The 14,658-nt window shown below is 39.6% G+C and overlaps 1 protein-coding gene across 1 annotated transcript in view; it reads left to right on the plus strand.

Annotated features, from left to right (window-relative positions):
- The first annotated feature begins 6,399 nt into the window (after positions 1–6,399).
- LOC124115734 (sodium- and chloride-dependent glycine transporter 2-like) overlaps positions 6,400–14,658 on the plus strand; it is a 36,900-nt gene continuing 28,641 nt past the window's right edge. Inside the window, exon 1 of the mRNA XM_046476835.2 lies at positions 6,400–6,556. The gene's annotated coding sequence lies outside the window, so the exon portion shown is untranslated. The remainder of the gene's footprint in view (positions 6,557–14,658) is intronic.

The following is a 14,658-nucleotide window of genomic DNA, read 5'->3' on the forward strand; positions in this document are numbered from 1 at the left end:
TTATGCTGCAAGTCTGAAATAACCAGTCTCGATTATCAGAATCCATCGGGCGTAAAAGTAAAAAGCGACAGAAAGTACATGAATGGATCACTGAGAATCCGTGGTGATGACACCAGGTGTTCGCTAAAAGGATAAGTATGTAGTTCCATACCATTCAAACAATTTGCATAAAAAGTATGATTGTGTTTTCTGCCCAACACCCCACAACGTCCAGTGCATTTTGATTTCTATTTTTGTCGCTGGACAAAGGTATCTTGGTGAAAGGGGCTATTGTGTTTTTCGCAATAGAATGAAGATATAATAGCTGGGTAATCGAGGACCCTTACAATTGACCCGTGAAGATCCGGGGTAGAATAGGTCTTCAGAAACCCATGCTTGTCGTAAAAGGTGACTAAGATTGTCGTAAGAGGCGACTAACGGGATCGGGTGGTCAGGCTCGCTGACTTGGTTCATGCATGTCATCGATCCCAATTGCGTGGATCGATGCTCCTGATATTAATCACTGGATTGTCTGGTCCAGACTCGAATATTTACAGACCGCCGTCATATAGCTTGAATATTGCTGAGTGTAGCGTTAAACAACAAACAAACCAACCCTCACAAATATTATGTCTGAGTCGATCCTTAAATGTACAACTCTACTTTCGCTTCACAGCTGTTCACGGTCGTCCCAGCTGGTGGAATCATATCACCAGGAAGGCATGCGATAGATATGATAAGTGAGTAATATATTGTTCTGTGATTATCAAGATCAATAAATGCAATTTAGCGCACAGCTGAATTTTGCGTAAAACCTAGAGATGTGGTAAACGTGGTTAAATTGGTTGTTATAACATTTCAAACTGCGGACAATATAGGTTTCAGTCAGACAATATGACGTTTAAACATCATATCAGAGTGAACATGACAAATTACCATAGCAAGTGAACGATCAATCCAGCTGCTGCTGTTGTATACAATTAATTTGAAAATTGTTTTCATTACTTCCCAGAATATATAGAAACCAAATAAACAAAACATAAATGGAACATTGAAAAATAATAAGTTTCTTCCATAATCAAAACAAACTTTGCTAAATGAGTTCATTGTACGATGCTGACAATATGATGATCATGTGTTTGGGACTTTCCAACCATCATGCAACTAGTTGTTTGTAAGGTTGATGTCACACAGCAATTCAGACGTTTCTATTTCTGCATTAAAACTGTCAAAATATATTTCACGAGCAAATGCAAAAACTATTTAAAATGTTCATGCATGTAAATGTCTGTGAGAGGCCATCTAATACCCCGCCGTTCACATTCACAACATTTACTAACGTAAGTAATTTTGCACATGTGTAACTATACATACGTGTGTATATGTAAATTTACTATGCGTTCTTAAGAAAAGGAAAAGTACGACATCGAAATAAGAATGCAATAACGTGTTTGTTCAGCACTAACATTCTGCTAAAGAAATATGACATATCTTCTTACAACCCTAAACTTACATTAACAGTACATGTTCTCGACGGGATTTTTACATGCATACATGCAGAACATGTAACATGCAAATTCGAAAAGGGAGTACTTTGCTTTAACTATAGTTTCCATTGCTTGTTGTGACTTTTGATTTTGTTTTTCTATTTTGAATAAAATTAATTCATCCATGTATAAAGAATACCAACGTAATTATTATGTTTTGTTTAATATGTGTGAGTGAATTGGGTTTGATGCCGCTTTGAAAAGTATTTCAGTCATATCACTGCGTGTCAGTTAATGTGATAGGAAAGCCCTTAGTGGTGCAGGTCTCAGACGTTTACCTCTTTAGTAAAAGCAACGAGTACTGGTATAGTGCTGACAAACCTAGAAACATAATCGAGGCGAACCGGGATTCGAACCCAAAATCATAGGTTTCTGGCGAGCCCAAGGGACGCAACTGCATAGTAGCTTAGACGACTGGGTCACATGTGCCACTTTTCTGTTATAACAACTAACACGGGGCAACAGCATGGGTGACCCCATACTTGGTCAGGTTTTCTTGACAAATACATGTACATGGAGTCAGTGCTTACTGTTGTATCCCATGGACATAACCAGATTTGTTGTGTGAGAAAAGACATCATGAATATTATTTCTCAAGATTTGGAGCAAGGATAAATCAACTTATTCTCCCCATCTCCATATCGTGGTATTGACTGGGTTTCTGTCTACCAGACGAGTGGATAGGCTAGGACCGATTTCTCGTAAGCTGCGACTGGACGACAGTAAACATATCATCTATTGGTCAATAGAATCGATTGAAAACCGATAAAGATTAATTATACAGTAAATTTGCTATCTCAAAAATTAACATTGTCAGAGATGTTTGTTATTATTTTTACCCAACCCGTGAGGACCCATTGTAGAATAGGCTGTAGAGGCGACAATGCTTGTCGTAAGAGGCGACTAACGGGATCGATTGGTCAGGCTCGCTGACTTGGTTCATGCATGTCATCGTATCCCAATTGCGTGGATCGATGCTCCTTATATTAATCACTGAATTGTCTGGTCCAGACTCGATTATTTACAGACCGCCGTCATATAGCTGAAATATTGCTGAGTGCGGCGTTAAACAACAAACAATACAAATGTTGTTTTTTTATCCATGTTTATTTACACCGAGAAATGAAGGACGCTACGCATGCGTACCTAAAAATGGATATGCCTATGCTTTGGGGCTTAAACAGCGTAAGCTTGCTGTGCGGTCTAACAGGGGACGGTTTAATTGTAGTCCTCGGGTTATACCTGGTGTCATGACCAGAAGAGCTATTAACAAATAATTGATTTCTTCCCCTACGTTTCCCCACCCTAGGGAACTCATGCAGTTAATGATTTAATGACTATTGATCGCTACTGGACATGGCTAGACAGGTGGTGACAGGTATCAACTAATGGTCTGGTCATCCCTGTTCCCCAGCGGTACATATAGTGCAGGTAATCAATGCAATGATTAGTCTTGTGGGAGACAAGCTTAAGACATCACAGTAAAATGTTAATTAATATAAATAATCAATTAGCAATATCTTGAGTTGTTTTGCTGAATAGAACCGTTATAGCAGATGAGATCGATATATTAATTTGCGCTGTAACATTGTACTGTTTGTTTATGTGTATCTTTGTTTGTTGTCAAACGCCGCACTCCTTTTTCCAGCGTGATCAACAAGCCAGTGATTGATGTTATGAACAACGTCACATGCCGTATGTGGACTGGGGGTTATTCGTACCCAGAATACCAGCATGGGTAATATTCCTCTGGGACTGGCAACAAGAGACTGGAAAAAATAGGTCAGATAACACAACTTGTTTAGTGGCTGTATATACATATAAAGCATGATTCAAACGTTTTTGGGAGCGTTTGGTATATCCCCATTAAACAGATACACTGCCCCTTAAAAGATATCCCTATTTACTGACTATATTGGTGCTATTATTGTAATTGTCTGTTACCCGAAAGACGCTTTGAGAATTATGTATACCAACTTAAAATCATATGGCTTCTAGTTTTATGATTCCGCACCAATAACACCATTTTACCCATTCAAGACGGGTGGATTGCGGCATACACTGAGACAAGACAGGGTCTGTAAGCTTTGGAACTGTTGGGGACGAGTTCCATTATCTCTTTCGATGTGAAGTTCGTCTTCAACAAAGTTTATTGTATATACCAAACATCACCACTGGTATAAAATACCCGCACTAAATTATAGCGTAATACGCCTTCCATAAAACACACTCATGTATAAGAATGTTCTGGAAACAGATCACCTGATGAAAGAGTAAGTAAAGCTAAGTTGACATCAATAAATTCTCTTCCTTATGTGTATCACTTCTAAATGCCTTTCACATACTTATATCTACATATCGATGTATAGATATAGCTCCTGTTCTGCCGTTGGTGGTTTATTGGAATATAAATTAATCTTAATAGCACAGAAAATCCTGGCATGAATGCTAGGCAGAACAATATTTTGCAGGTCGGAAATAATATATTCAGAGTCATGGTCCATGACCCTTCACGATTCTTTGTCCAAGTATGACAGGCGCTAGCTTTACGAGGGGTCCCACTGTTTGTGTGTATGTCAGTTCGAAATACAGAAACATTATCACTAATCCATAATTTGCATAGAAAAAATCAATATGTTAACGTGTTTCTACCTGCTGTTTGGTATATAGCTACGCACAAGCATATTCTCAATGGAGAACATCTATGTTTTCATTGAGTGTTGTTCTTAAGGTGTGCAACCATATAAAACATGGTTACACACACACACACACACACACACACACACACACACACACACACACACACACATACATACATACATACATACATACACACACACTCACACATACATACACACACACACAAACACACACACTCACACATACATACATAAAAACACACAGACATACACACACACACTCACACATACATACATAAAAACACACAGACACACACACACACACACACACACACACACACGAACACACACATACATACATACATACATACATACATACATACATACATACATACATACATACATACATACATACATACACACTCACACATACATACACACACACACAAACACACACACTCACACATACATACATAAAAACACACAGACATACACACACACACTCACACATACATACATAAAAACACACAGACACACACACACACACACGAACACACACATACATACATACATACATACATACATACATACATACATACATACATACATACATACATACATACATACATACATACACACTCACACATACATACACACACACACAAACACACACACTCACACATACATACATACATAAAAACACACAGACATACACACACATACATACATACATACATACATACATACATACATACACACACACACACACACACACACACATACATACATACATACATATATACACACTCACACATACATACACACACACACAAACACACACACTCACACATACATACATAAAAACACACAGACATACACACACACACTCACACATACATACATAAAAACACACAGACACACACACACACACACGAACACACACATACATACATACATACATACATACATACATACATACATACATACATACATACATACATACACACTCACACATACATACACACACACACAAACACACACACTCACACATACATACATACATAAAAACACACAGACATACACACACATACATACATACATACATACATACATACATACATACATACATACACACACACACACATACACACACACACAGACATACATACATACACACTCACACAGACATACATACATACACACACACATACACAAACACACACACAGACATACATACATACATACATACATACATACATACATACATACATACACACTCACATAGACATACATACATACATACATACATACATACATACATACATACATACATACATACACACACACATACACAAACACACACACAGACATACATACATACATATATACACACTCACACAGACATAGATACATACACACACAGAGACATACACACACACATACATACACACTCACACAGACATACATACACACACACAGACGCACACATACATACATATATACATACACACACACACGCACATACATACATACATACATACATACATACATACATACATACATACATACATACATATGTGATACTGAGGAATGACCCATAAACCCATTCAGTACTGAGAGGGTTTTACCGTGTGAATGATGTTGCAATCACGTTCAGTAGTGATCGGGGTGTTTCGGGATGCGTTCGGGTTTTTTTCGACATTTTTTATTGCTGCTTGCTGATGCGAACAGTGTTCTACACATTAATCACAGTCGTTTTTCAAATGCAGCAATGCAGAAACATGTGGGTTTGCAAGACATATCAGCTCTGTCAATCTATTGTTGGAACGACGTCATATGAAATAAAAGCGACAAAATCCATTCCATATTCATAAGAAATATGGATTTGTATCTCAAAAGTTAAAATCATCATAAAATCATCGGTGACCGATTAATTCCGACCATATTACAATTATGTGACAACGATATCGATGGGACTAGCCAATAACCATGAAAAAATAATGATGATCCTCGGTTAGAAATACGGAAAACGCTTTCACCAACATCCGTAACACCTGTTGGTATTGCCTTGACCTGCCACACTACCGCTTCAGTATTACGCTCGGAGCAGCTCAATAAAGTCTGTCCTTACCGCTCAATCCAACTATGTGACTAATTGCAACTAGCATATATTGTCATGGAATACAGTTTATCTTATATCCCCCCATAGTTGACTCAGTACTTTAAAGCCCTTCGAATCCATTGCGAACAAACTCACGCTATCCGCTCACAGTGCATGGTTGAGTGAGTCACGACTCACCCGGGCCATATAAAGCCACCAGCCGAGCACACAGCCACGCGTCAACTGGGCTGCTGTTCACACAGAAATATATAGGACATTCTGAATAGAAGGTAAGTTAAATATAAATGCATGATATTTTGTATTTTGTGATTCGATAAGTATCTGTTATGGCATGAGACTGACTGCACACAAATTTAAACCGATTTCAAACTGGATTTCACATTAAAAGTAAGTGTTTGGTTGTTGCCTGACGCCACACAGCAGTACTCCCGCATACGATAAAAAATAATCGAGTCTTGACCAAACAATCAAGACTAGACAGATTCGTGTTCAACATGTGTTGTATATTTGGAAATACCATGGAACTTTCATTGACAACATCATAATCAGCAGCAGCAGCAGCACCGTCGCCAGCGTTTAATTTCCATAAGACCACTCACTTACAGTTACAGATATATACACGATAAATATGTTGATTGGAGTTTTCATGTTAAACATTTTCTGAATTAAACACATTTTGTTTGTTGTTTAACGCCGCACTAAAACACATTTACGCTGGACGAGTTCGTTGAACTTGTGTATCACAGATATAGTTTTAAATAATCGTAACGCTAACTTCGAAAGTAAAAATCAACACTGTGTCACATTCGTCTTTGCTTTGCACGTTATGTTGAATATGAATCATCTGTGCCACAATCTGTAGTCATGGCAAGGTAGTTTATACATCAGATGTGATATCTTCAAACGATATACATGTATGTTCTAGATAAACCCATTTACGCATCGATTTGTTGTCCCCCGTATCCCATAGTGATGTCCACTAACACTAGCACAGCTTAACCACTGTTGATTCCAACGAACCTGCTCTGACCTTCACTAATATATCTTGTGTTGATGGGTATTGCATGCAAATCGACACTGCGTCAAAACGGCACAACCGAAAACAGCTACATGTCAAACGGCACCAAATTGTCCAAAACTATTGCGTATTAATCAATGTCACGAAATCACAGTTCTCCCTGAGAGACCATTACGTAGACACGGAATAGTTAGGATATACACTCTTCAAAAAAAGAAACGCACAGGTAGTATGTAGTTCATTGAACCTGACTACACAAAAAAATCCGGAATATAAATTGGATATGTGTTATTGGAAAATGTTGGTCGCCTGATATTCGACAAACGGTGCGTCAAAACGCAACCATTGTCGATTTGCAATGTCTTAAACGGCATTGTTTCACACTTGTTCAAAAATGTCATGGAGGAAAACAGTAAAGTAAAATGCACGTGCAAGTTATAGCATTCGTAACTCGTGGTAGTGGCTATAAAAAGGGAAGGATAAGCCAATAATATGTCATTCAATTGTCAACATTTTTCAAGTTCGAAAATGCCGAGACTCAGCGCTGCCAATCGGAACATCGCAATAAAGATAACATATCCAAAGGGAATCGCACGCCACTTCAACGTCCACCATAGCATCATTTGTCGCCTTACCGATACGCACAGTTCAATTCCACTGTAGACCGTCCGAGAACCGGCCGACCACGAGTTACCACCCCTGCACAGGATAGCTACATTCGACTGTTCCACCTACGTCATGGCAATGCCAGAGCTACGAAGACTGCAGGACGCATACCTGGTTTGAGGAGGATATCGGACCAGACTGTCAGGAACCATCTTCGCGAGGCTGGAATCCGACCCAGAAGACCAGTTGTCTTCCCTGTTTTGCAACGCTTCATACCTTCATAATGCCAACATCAACGACTTGCCTTGGTCGTCGAGATCTCCAGGGCCCACTTGCACAAAGCGATCTTAGCGCTACGACTATTGTAAGCCTATGTTAAAGTATGTAAGTTACGATCATCTTAGCGCTAAGATCGGTTTGTGCAAGTGGGCCCAGATCTCAACCCAATCGAGCACCTCCGGGATAAACTCGACCGACATGAACGTCAACGCCAGACCACGCCGCAGACACTCCCACAACTGGCCAATGCGTTACAAGCAGAATGGCGCAGAATTCATTCCGTACACTTATCCAGTCAGTGCCGAGGAGATGCAGAGCCGTGATTGTTGCCCCGAGCGGTCACACGAGATACGCGAGAGTTCAGCGCAACCTTGTGGCCTTATGTGACATGACAATGAACAGTTTTCAATGCCTTTGTACATCGACAACATGTGACTATCGCGCTCAGAATGTCACATTTGTGTCTATGATATTAAATTAAATATATCGACTTTATTAGGTACAATAAATTTGCTAAACATTTAGCTGTGCGTTTCTTTTTTTGAAGAGTGTACATCTTTATTATGTATTAAGTGATGAAAGACAATATTTATCTTTAACTATATGATAGCTACGCGATAAATCGCAAAGAACAACAAAGAACGAAGGGTGGTTTATTTCACGATAAAACATTGTTCTATCATGACGTTATTTCCTGAGATTCGAACAAGTGCTCGCAACTTGATGACGTCGTGAATTGGACGATGTTTTGGGGGTTCTTTGGGGGTTTTTTTATAGAGGAAGTGTCTTGTGAGTTGTTTCCTATATATGTAGCTGGACAGCCTTGATAAACGCAATTGCCGAACGATCGCACACAAAAGTGGGAGAGATATGACAATCGGTATTGGGAGAAAAGATGCCGATAATCGACGGGAACAATTGTGAGAATAACCCCAACCCACCCACCCACTTCACAAATTGTACCCATGTCGGGAATCGAACCCTTGTCTTCGCCGTAACAAGCAAACTCTTTAACCACTAGGCTACCTCACCGCATCCTTTGTGTTGCCGTACAGTTGGAAAACTGCGGCGTCAAACAACACTCATGTTAAGTTATGAAGACACGTGTTGTTTCTGGCATAAGTGAAACTCGTTCATTACCCCCAGGGCAGATATGCTGAGACCAAGGTATAAATTAATGAAATACCTACACACCGGAGACACTGTCTCCACTTGGCCGTGAAATTCTTCGCTCACCAGTCAGTAACGAAGCATGCGGAGGTACGAATTATATACCACCAGTTATCCACCATTAAATATTTCGAATGTGAAAATGATACATCGTTTTCTACAAATACCAGTCCAGACTGTGACCGCATTAAGTATGTTTTGATTGCTCTCTTTGTGTCTGTATATCATTTAATGTCATTCACACACACACACACACACACACACACCCCCCACCCCCCCCCCCCCCCCCCCCCCCTACACTCATCGCAGAAGGCTTAGCGCAAAAAGCAGATAGAAATTCCTATCGCTATGACGGTACCTACTCAAGTGGCGAAACTACCATAGAATAACCTTGGAAGTAGAACGTATTGTAAATTCATTGCCTTATTGACCAGGTTAATGTGAAAGGTAGTTCTTTGTATGTTTAAACATGAGAATTAATGGTTGACTGAATCACAAACAATCCACGACTTTGGGCAACCACGACGGACTGTTGGTGACTTGAAACGACCCTACCAGCATGCCTGGCCATTAACGCATGGTAGTGGCGTTATTCACGCTCTGACGCGCTTCGAACACTTGGTTCAGGTGGATGAATAAATAAACGGGTTTATATTGCGACGTTGTCATGGAGACGGGATAATATCAGCAACAGATTGGGATTGTGTTGGTTGGGCATCTTTTCATGTCATCAGTTCGAATGTATGTGTCCACCTGTACCATACTCAGTATCATGCTTCAGTTACATCACATTGAGGGACCTAGAGAGAGGTGGGTGTGATAGTGTGCACGTGGGGTGGGTGATGCAGGGTGCGAACCCTAACACACCCACCCTATCTCTCTCCCAGCCCCACCCCCAACCCAACACACACCCTTTTTAAAGCCAATTAATCACGTTAACGTATTATAAAACATATACTAGAACCTAAATCCTTCGGTGGAATCTACACGTGTAGCACTAGTTTTGAGTTTAAGTGCCCCAAATCCCCAAACCGCCTCTCCCAAAAGATGTACCTCTGCTTAACATGCTTAATGTGGGAGGATTTGTCAAAGACACACAGGTTCACAGAGCCGCGAAACATAACTATAAATTACTTGATGGACGTAATGTATGACATGACATACATCACCTGCAATACAATCCTGGAATGCGTTCTTGTTAGTGTCGCTCGGCTGAGGATGTAAGTGAAATACTGACCATCATGGCGTAAACAACTCACCCACTTATTCATGCACGTTTACATTGTTGGTATCTTTTTTCTTAAAGAAATAGTTTGTTTTAGAAAATAATGGAAATTGTGCCTTCCCGAGGCAGCATCCGAAAAACATATTCTGTGCTAAGTCTTTATTTGATTATTTATTTGACAAAAGTGTTAAACGTTTGCCTTCCTGAGCCAACCTCCAAAAAAACATATTCCATACAAAGTATTTATTTGATTTTTATATGACAAAAATGTGTAAAAGAAGAAAAACATATTCTATACGAAGTTTTTGTTTGATTATGTATTTGACAAAAGTGTGTTAAAGAAGAAAAATCATATTCCATACAAAGTATTTATTTGATTTTTATATGACAAAGTGTGTAAAAAAAGAAAAACATATTCTATACGAAGTCTATATTTGATTATATACTTCACAGAAGTGTGTTAAAGAAGGAAAACATATTCTATACGAAGTCTATATTTGATTATATACTTCACAAAAGTGTGTTAAAGAAGGAAAACATATTCTATACGAAGTCTATATTTGATTATATACTTCACAAAAGTGTGTAAAAGAAGGAAAACATATTCTATACGAAGTCTATATTTGATTATATACTTCACAAAAGTGTGTAAAAGAAGGAAAACATATTCTATACGAAGTCTATATTTGATTATATACTTCACAAAAGTGTGTAAAAGAAGGAAAACAAATATATTGATATAAAAAGTTACAAAATGTACAACTAGGGAACTTCGCTAAGCAATGTGCGTCTATCTATATCCCCTCCGTAAGGGGAACAGACATTCCTATATTGTGTATTACTAATATAAAGGTCACAGCAAGGTGATATTGTTTATCTAATTAATTACGAGTAGATGGAAATAGCAAATAACTGATTGCATATGTCACTGCGCCCAACGATATCAGTCAGGGTGACAAGTATGAAGCCAACATGGGTTTACCAACAATAGTGCGGGTTAAGGTGTAATAGGTAACTTACGTGAACTTTTCATAGAGAGCATAGTGTAAGGGCATCTGACGGTGTGCAATCAATCTCATTAAAATCAGATCTTAGTTCTCGCTACCGCCAAACAAACATCTGAGGCCGTCCCATTAGGGGGCTAGTCAGAACGACATTTCATCCGACCAATCAGAGCGTCGCTTACCAGATCATGAAAGTGACATTCGGAATGTGAATTCTGACAATGCAAACTCGAAGACTTTAACACGGGGTATTCCGAACGATAGTTACGGGTTTAACGACTGAATCCATCACAATCTAGACCATCTATTAGCCATTCCAGACTATTCTTTTGTTCAGGTTTCAAATTTGTAATCGAGAATTTGTCAAAATATGTTTCGAAGCCTAGTGACCTATTTGAACTTAGTGCCGCAAAGCACGAGAAAGCGGCCTTCTGATTGGCTAATGTCGACTTCTTGTCAGTCCTTCTATCGGTCGGTCAAAGTTCGCGTAAGGTCGGTCTGACGTGACCCGTAATGGGATGTCCTCAGATCTTTGTTTAGCGGCAGCGAGAACTAAGATCTGATTTTAATGACATTGGTGTGCAATTGACTTATGATTAATGTTATCAATTGGAGCACTGTATCAGCCTTAAAACTCTGTACCTGATTGCCCCGACAGTCATGATTATTACTAGGACTGAAACGACCTACCAGGACTGAAACGACCTACGAGGACTGACTCTACCAATGACAACAAGAACAGGAAAGACCCTTTAGAACGATAACGGAAATAACCCACTAGGACGAACACGACCATCTAGCCCAAAGGGACTCACGCGACACATACTGAATGAAACGACTCACTAGGACAAGGACTGACACAACCCGCATGGACTGACACGACCCACAAGGACTGACAGGGCCCACTGAGACTAAAACGAACCCTTTGGACGAGGACTGAAACAATACGGTCAGCACATGATATTATTATGATTTTTTGTTAAGGATACGTTTTTTTCGGGTAGAAATGTGTTTGTTACAACGTGCACCAAAGCTGACTTCTTTTTATGATTTATGATAATGATCGAATGTTGTTTAGTATCAGTTTGTAAGCAATCTGATTTGCAAATAATTAAAACAGTTTTTGAGTGATTGTGTCGTGGAGTTTATGATGTAATGGTTGAACCCATTGAGCTATTACATGTGTACATTAATGTGTCGATGTCATTAAATCAGATAATTTACTCCGGTGCGATACCTCTCTGTGTGAAGATCTGAGGACAACTTCATAGGAGGTCGCGTAAGGTGAACTCGAACATATTTGATTCAAACAGATTGATTAATTTAAGAAACATTAATAATTACTTATGGATCACGAACAACGAGGCGTAAGGTATTAATTGTCTTGGGTATCGTGGTGATATCTGACAACGCCACAGTGGTGATGTCGGATAATGTCACAGTGGTGACATGCAGTCCTCTTGATCAGCTTTTTTTTGTTTGTTTGTTTGTTGTTTAAACGCCGCACTCAGCAATATGACGGCTGTCTGTAAATAATCGAGTCTGGACCACACAATCCAGTGATTGACACCATGAGCACCATCCACGCAATTGGGATACGATGACATGCATCAACCAAGTCAGCGAGCCCAACCACCTGACCCTGTTAGTAGCCTCTTACGACAAGCACAGTCGCCTTTTACGGCAAGCATGGGTTTCTGATGACCTGTTCTAACCCGGACCCTCACGGTTGTCCACCGCCGTGATACTCATGGCCTATGGCGGCGTAAAAAACAAAACAAACACACCTCCTGGCACAGCTGAGCCATGCATGCCTCATCAGCGAATTGTGGCGCCTTTCAGTAATTTGGCTACTTGTGGGCCATTCGAATGTGAATGAATTGTAGCATGAGTTAAGCTTAGCCGGCTTTCATCTATTTACTACAGGGCCCCGTTCCACAAAGCTATCTTAGGGCTAAGTTGATTGTAACTCACTAAGTATGCGATCTTAAATTTTTGTTACGATCAGCCGCCCGTTCCACAAAGCAATCTTAACTAAGAAGGTTGTAAGTTAAGATCAAAATGCTAAGTTGCCCCGGACCAACTTAGGATTGCTAAAATCGATCTTAAATATTGTACCATAAAAACAAAGATGGCGACTTTTATTATGGTGTGCAAGGAAATGCGTCGTCTGCTAAACATGACCAAGGGAGGCCACTCCAAGGGAAAATTTCGTATCTTTATGGCTGAAGATTCCGATCTTTGTTAAGATCGGCTACTTAAGAACTTTTAAAGTTACAATCACCCTAAGATCGCTTTGTTGAACGGTTGTAAACTTTAGCTAAGACAATTTTAGAATCGACGTAAGTCTCTAAGATTGATTGTAGTTATGATCGCTTTGTGGAACGGGGCCCAGGTGTCTAGAGCACAGGAACTCGTTATTGGTCAGTAAATAAAAATATATACCCCCTATATGTAAGTAGAGAATTATATATTTTTATCTACAGACCAATAACGAGTTCCTGGGGTTTAGAGGTATGTGAAGAACAGAGTATATGGAACATGCGTAGGGCGTGTGCACAAAACAATGGCGAACCCATACAAAAACTGACTACACAAGTTGACTGACCCGTACACTAGCAAAATAATCAATATTGGATGTTCCGTTCCATTCGGTGATCACGTGACAAGGGACACCTAAAGTACAAACGGCTACAAGCGTCGTCGAGTCTGTTTCAAAGAAACGCTTTCTGCTAGAGAATGGAAGGCATTTGGTGAGGATATCGTGTCACGTTAGCAGCATTTAGAATCACGTGAGATCTCACGAACTTGAATATGGAGTGTTCGTTTCACTCAGCTTTGGATCAATACGTCACAACTTGGTTGACTCTGAACAGTTCAGGGCCCACTTACACAAAGCGATCTTAGCGCTAAGATCATCGTAACTCCCATACTTTAACATAGGCTTACAATAATTGTAGTGCTAAGATCGCTTTGTGCAAGTGGACCCTGGTTGGTTTTCCACCTGCTTATATGTAGATACGTTATTTGTTTCTTTTCAATTTTAGATATAAACAAATTTGAACTTCC

This window comes from Haliotis rufescens, unplaced genomic scaffold (assembly GCF_023055435.1).
Source record: "Haliotis rufescens isolate VD_foot unplaced genomic scaffold, xgHalRufe1.0.p SCAF_8, whole genome shotgun sequence".
NCBI classification, from domain to species: Eukaryota; Metazoa; Mollusca; class Gastropoda; order Lepetellida; family Haliotidae; genus Haliotis; species Haliotis rufescens.